The 5,582-nt window shown below is 48.2% G+C and overlaps 1 long non-coding RNA gene across 2 annotated transcripts; it reads right to left on the minus strand.

Annotated features, from left to right (window-relative positions):
- Positions 1-268: 268 nt before the first annotated feature.
- LOC140628833 (uncharacterized) lies at positions 269-4,588 on the minus strand. 2 transcript variants are annotated; one of them, XR_012026772.1, is made up of 4 exons: positions 3,936-4,588; positions 2,574-2,657; positions 2,096-2,260; positions 269-607 (listed from the first exon to the last, which is right to left on the minus strand). It is a non-coding gene; the product is annotated as an uncharacterized lncRNA (long non-coding RNA). The 2 variants fall into 2 exon arrangements; XR_012026770.1 differs by having other exon boundaries at positions 269-604; positions 3,936-4,583.
- Between the last annotated feature and the right edge of the window lie 994 nt (positions 4,589-5,582).

The following is a 5,582-nucleotide window of genomic DNA, read 5'->3' on the forward strand; positions in this document are numbered from 1 at the left end:
ACAGTTCTGTCCATGGTGTATAATTGAGCAAAAGCTGTTTTGTCTTCCCTTTGAGGACACCTGCTCTCACCAGACAACCCGATGCCCTACATCAAGCTCCTACGTCAGGGTTAGGGCAACTCTTTCTTTATTTTTTTATATGTATTTTTTTATTGGAGTTCGATTTGTCAACATATAGCATAACACCCAGTGCTTATCCCATCAAGTGCCCCCCTCAGTGCCCGTCACCCAGTCACCCCCACCCCCTGCCCACCTCCCTTTCCACCACCCCTTGTTCGTTTCCCAGAGTTAGGAGTCTCTCATGTTCGGTCACCCTCTCTGATACTTTCCACTCGTTTTCTCTCCTTTCCCCTATAATCCCTTTCATTGTTTTTTTATATTCCCCGTATGAGTGAAACCATATAATGTTTGTCCTTCTCTGCTTGACTTACTTCACTCAGCATAATACCCTCCAGTTCCATCCACGTTGAAGCAAATGGTGGGTATTTGTCGTTTCTAATGGCTGAGGAATATTCCATTGTATGCATAGACCACATCTTCTTTATCCATTCATCTTTCGATGGACACCGAGGCTCCTTCCACAGTTTGGCTATAGTGGACATTGCTGCTAGAAACATTGGGCCGCAAGAAACAAACAATCCAATCATGAAATGGGCAAAAGACATGAACAGAAATCTCACAGAGGAAGACAGACATGGCCAACATGCACATGAGAAAATGCTCCGCATCACTGGCCATCAGGGAAATACAAATCAAAACCACAATGAGATCCCACCTCACACCAGTGAGAATGGGGAAAATTAACAAGGCAGGAAACCACAAATGTTGGAGAGGATGCGGAGAAAAGGGAACCCTCTTACACTGTTGGTGGGAATGTGAACTGGTGCAGCCACTCTGGAAAACTGTGTGGAGGTTCCTCAAAGAGTTAAAATAGACCTGCCCTAAGACCCAGCAACTGCACTGCTGGGGATTTACCCCAAAGGCAACTCTTTGTTTCCTGAGTCTCTTACCAGGCACAGATAAGTGACTAGACCTAAACTTTCCAGAAAGACTAAAAAATATGCCCATAATATCCTCCCTGGCCTCATTCTACCCGCTGACATATGCACAGCAGAGTCTGGAGCTGGCTCTTTGTCCTCCCCGGAGTCCCATGGGGCTCTGCTTGTTGGCTTCCTCTGTGAGCTTGAGGACTTTCTTGTGGAATAACCATTGGTTTTCCTCATTTTTGACAAGAGTCTAGTGCTTTTCCCTTCGCTCCATCTTTTCCCCTCAGGCAGGGACATTCATAAGCCCTGGAGACAATGTGTTATATTGTTGTTTGTTCTCCAGTTCCTGGCAAGGGTGGGGTCTTCAGGGAGAAGAGCATTAGTGGGTGACTTGGAGTCAGGAGAGCCTGTGCCACTGCTGACCTGAGGCGTGTCTTTGCCCGTCCCCATCCAGGTTCCCCGAGAGCAAAATGTTGGGGCCCAGCCCCGTGACAGAGGCCGACCCCTGCCCCACAGCTATGTAATTTTTTTTAGAGTGTAGTTGTTTCTGGAATACTTGGGTTGAATTCCTGTAGGGCCAACAGGAAGAAGGCTGTGGCGTAGCCATGGTCAGGAAACTGAGCTCTGACCAGAGGCCACTGGTCACATGTGGGATGTCTGCCAGAAAAGAATGAAGAGTGTCAGGAAGTAGGGATTGGAGGACTTTCCCTGACGCTGCTTCATTATTTCAAGGGGAGGGAGTTGATGGTGATTATGGAGGTTCTAAAGCCCTCCCTAACTCCCTCAACTCCATGGGTGCGTCCACTTGGGTTCTGGGGATGGGACTGCCGCTTGTGGGAGACCATGAGTCATGGGACCTGGGAGAGGTGTGGCAAGCAGTTGTGGGCACCTCTGAAACATCCCTTCTTCCTAGACATGGCTGCTGTCCAAGGGACGGGGACTCCAAGGAGCAACCGTGGGAAGGCAAGGAGGCCAGGATTGCCAGCTGGAAGATTTCTAGAGGAGATGCCTCATCTTCAGAGGTCTAAGGAGGATCAGGCATGGGCCAGCTTCTCCCTAGGAAGCTACTCCCATCCATTATGCTGCCTGAGCACCAAAGTGCTACTTACCCAGAATCGAGACAGTAAGTGCAAGGAAAGGCCAAGGGTTCTGGAATCAGGCAGATGTGGGTTCTAATCCTGTTCTGGCTTTGGTATATGTGCTGCCGAAGCAAGCACATGGCTTTGGCTGGCTACTTGAACCTGGGTAAGTTATTTGTTACTCAGTTTCTTCACCTATAAATTGGGATAAAAATATTTATGTGATACACAGTATAGCACACTTAAATTTTTATTAATGTGAATCTATTAATTTTTAAAATTTATTAAAATTGATATTTAATTTTAAAACAATATAGATAATGCAGAAATTTTTTAAATGCCCCCAAAAATAGACATTCAAAAGTCATCCCTTAACTTGTTTTCCTTCCATAGTAATTAATTTGTTACCTGCTGTGTCACAGGATAAATGTTACTAGTATTAATAGCTATAATGTATTAGGGACTCACTTCCAGTCAGGATGGTGCCTTATAATATCCCTACATTCACCTGTTTGAGAGACGGTGTTACCCCAGCTTGGAGGGTAGGAAGCAGGCTCAGAGGGGCAGAGCATTTTGCCTGGCAATACATGACCTATAAGGAAAGAATTCAGATTTTAAAAATCCAAATGATTTCATGTTTGTAAATCGCCTAGAACAATCGATATTAACTCCTCCTACCCACATACCTGATGCCTTTCCCCTGGGAGCTGGGCAGACAAGCTCCCTAAGAGGCAATGAGGAAGGGTGGGTTTTGTTTGTTTGTTTGTTTGTTTTTATTCATGAGAGACACAGAGAAAGGCAGAGACATAAGCAGGCTCCATGCAGGGAGCCCGATGTGGGACTCAATCCCAGAACCCCAGGATCACACCCTGAGCTGAAGGTAGACGCTCAACTGCTGAGCCACCCAGGCGTCCCAAGGGAGGACGCTTCTATATCCAGAGTCATCAGAAAACAGCAGCAAGGGATCCCTGGGTGGCTCAGTGGTTGGCGCCTGCCTTCAGCCCAGCCTTCAACCCCTGGAGTCCCTGGATCAAGTCCCACGTTGGGCTCACTGCCTGGAGCTTGCTTCTTCCTCTGCCTGTGTGTGTCTCTGTCTCTGTCTCTGTCTCTCTCTCTGTGTCTCTCATGAATAAATAAAATCTTAAAAAAAGAAAAGAAAACAGCAGTGAAACAGCAGTAGCAGGCACCAGGCTGACTTGGCTAAGTTCTTTACGTGGATCATTTTAGATTCAACTACCCTCTGAGGTAGGTGCTGCTGTTCCCATTTTGTAGAAGATAAATTTGGGCTCAGAGAGGTTAAAGAATTTGGTTAAGTTCTTAACAGCTTAGAAAAGAAATAGCAGAGACAGGATCCAAATCCAGGCAGCCCACCAGAAGAGCCTAAGCTCTGCTACAGCTCTGCCCGGGTCCCCTGGGAGGTGGCTAAGAGAAGGTGAGGGGTGGAAGGAGAAGACCTCAAGGGATAAGAAATGAAAGTCAGGAGCAAGGCTCTGGGGCTGGGATCCCAGAAACGAAGAGTTGCTGTCTGTCTTGCAGGGGCTGCGGGTTTATCGAGAAGACGAATATAAACCACAGGTGGATGAGGAGGACTAGGTCACTAGTACTCACAGCATCACAGCCACCAGGCTCACTGTTCTACTACCTACCCCGGCACCCCCCTCCCCAACAGTGATTGATTGATTGATTGATTGATTTTTTTATTTTTTTCCCCAACAGTGATTTAAAACCCGCACCGTCTGTTTTGGGCAGATACAAATGAATGACAAATGAATCTGTCATTTGGGCAGGGCTTGATGGGGTCAGGGCTCTACGTGGCACGGGTGGGGCTGGCCTGAAGACTGGGGGCTGGCATCCCCTGGGGCTGCTTTACCTGTCCAGCAGTGGAGGCTGGTCGTCGGCTGAACCCCTACACGTGAGCTCTGCCCGCTGCTGCCTGGCTTCCTCCCAGCACCTCGGTGCAGCCCTTCATCGGCCATGAGACGTGCAAATTAAAACCACAGTGAGATAGCGCTACGCCCCTCCTAGGACGTCTAAACAAAAAAGACTGACCGTACCCAGTGTTGTCAAGGATGCTCTCCTCTGTTTTGGAAACGGGCTGGGCAGTTTCTCCAGAAGTGAAACGTCCGCTTGCCATATGACCCAGCCATGCAGCTCCGAGGTAAGCATCCCAGAGAAAGGAAGACAACGCGTGTTCATAGCAGCTTTATCTGCCCTAGCCAGAAATGTCCATCAACAGGTGAACAGATAAGTAATTTATGGTACACAGTGAAACACAATTCAGCAATAAAAATTAACTGTTGATACATGCAACAATGTGGGCAGCTCTCCAAGCTCTCAGGCTGAGTGAAAGAAGCCAGACAAAAAAAGGTGCACCTACAGGGCACCTGGGTGGCTCAGTCGGTTAAGCATCCGCCTTCGGCTCAGATTGTGATCCCAGAGTCCTGGGATTGAGCCCCATGTCAGGCTGTCTGCTCAGTGGGGAGTCTGCTTCTCCCTCTCCCTCTGCTCCTCCCCCTACTTGTGCTTTCTCTCTCTCTCTCTCAAATAAATAGGTAAAATCTTTTTTTTTTTTTTTCAAGTGCATGTAGAGTATAAAAGCCTAGAAAATGCAAACTTAACCTGTGATGACAGAAAGCACATCAAAGTTTGCCTGGAGATGCTAGGCATGGGGTGGAGGGAGGGATGACAGAGGAACACGAGCAAACTTGTAGCTTGATGGATACAATATCTTGATAGTGGTGCTGGTTTTACAGGCGTATACATGTCAAAATTTGCCAAGTTGTACACTTTAGATGGGTGGTGTTTACTGGGTGTCAATCACATCTCAACTTACAAAATGAATACTAAGGTGGAAAAAGGAAGGGTGCTTGGGGTGAGAGGAATCATGGCGGTCATCTTGGGAAACACAACCTACCTCATTCACCAGGTGTTTCCAACGTGTCAGGCACTGTGTGTGCTAAGTGCTTAACAACACTGGTACTAAGTCCACCCAACAACCCAACCCGAAGGGAAGATGAGGAGGTGGCCAACTATTTATTGTTATTATTATCTTGATGTTATCAGAGAGCCATGGGGTCTTGGTCTCTGGGAGAGGAGCGTGTCTCAGGGCTCTGATGAGCAGGACATCAGGGTTTTTCTCCCTAAGCTGCAGGAGAAGCTGCTTTCCACTTCTTGGGACAGGTCAGGAAGCAGAGGCGCCCTTTAGAAAGCAGTGAGGTGGAAGCTTGGTGGGCAGGTGTCAGGACCTGGCTGCCCAACTGAGAAGCAGGAAGGGACCTGCGGAGGGGCCTCTCTCAAGCAAGAGTGGTCCCTTCCTTCTTGTGTTAGTTGGGTCCCTTTGGACAGGTAGATGCCTGCCCAGGACCCCCTGGTAATTGTATCCAGCTCTCCCCTGGGAACCACCATGTTATGACTTGAAGTCCTCAAAGATCAGCTGAAATTGCCACCATCCCCTTCGCCCCGCTTGCAGAGGGTCTGGCCAGCCCACTGATCACCAGGGATTAGCCTGGGCAAATGC

The sequence above is a fragment of the Canis lupus genome, chromosome 3, assembly GCF_048164855.1.
Source record: "Canis lupus baileyi chromosome 3, mCanLup2.hap1, whole genome shotgun sequence".
Classification (NCBI taxonomy): domain Eukaryota; kingdom Metazoa; phylum Chordata; class Mammalia; order Carnivora; family Canidae; genus Canis; species Canis lupus.